This window comes from Meleagris gallopavo, chromosome 4 (assembly GCF_000146605.3).
Source record: "Meleagris gallopavo isolate NT-WF06-2002-E0010 breed Aviagen turkey brand Nicholas breeding stock chromosome 4, Turkey_5.1, whole genome shotgun sequence".
Taxonomy (NCBI): Eukaryota; Metazoa; Chordata; class Aves; order Galliformes; family Phasianidae; genus Meleagris; species Meleagris gallopavo.
In genome coordinates this window covers 26,757,748-26,758,642 of record NC_015014.2, presented here as the reverse complement: position 1 = coordinate 26,758,642, position 895 = coordinate 26,757,748, and positions in this window count along the sequence as shown.

Below are 895 nucleotides of genomic sequence, written 5' to 3'. Positions count from 1 at the left end.
AAAAAAAAGAGTTCTCCTTCCCTAAATCCAACAGATCTGTATTGGATTCTACCAAATCGGTTCTACAAAGTTTTGGTTCATTTTTCTTTTTATTAAACCTATTTAGACATCTGGCTGGTCATCATGGAGATATTAAAGTTCTGTAACTGAAAGATACTGTTTATTGTAGTCTAACGACTAAATAAGTATTTGCATAAAAAGATGTTGCCTTCTAAATACTTTAGCGACCCAAACGACATCAACCTTGGTAAAATATCTCTTAAAAATAAAATAGGAATACATATTTTGTCACAAAATTGAGCTTATAAAGCAAGAAGTCACCGCTATTGACCCAGGAGTAAGACAGTCAGCATCGGGTGATTTGAGAAGGTGCTGATTTTCTTCACTGGAGCATTTGGTCCCAGTGAGCACTGGGGACTGCCCTGCAGCTTGACATGCTCACGAAGATGCAGTTCCTAGCAGATCAGAGCCAGAAATTAAGAGGAGTGTTAAAACAGTCTCAGATCTGAGGAAGTGCTGATCTGGAACCTAACTTTACAATTCCTCCCAGCCTCAGCCTGAAACCAAAACCTAAGCTCTGAAAAGCCTTGGACTCTGCAAGATCACATCTGGGCCCAATCAGACAACTCAAGTCCATTTCCAAGCAGAGGGAAACAGAAAGGCATGTGGTATGCTGGGGAGACAAACCGCAGATGTTTATTGTGCTCCTGCGCCCTTAGCAATTGTTTTAATGGGTTGGAACTCCAGAGAGACCGTTTGACTTTTGCTCATGTCTATACTGTTCTTCCATACTGCTGACTGTGCAGAAGCCCAAAGCTGTCAACAGTCTGCTTCCAGTGTTATTTCAAGGAAAGAAAAGTGAAGTGACATCTGATCTGTTAAGAGAGGATGGGAG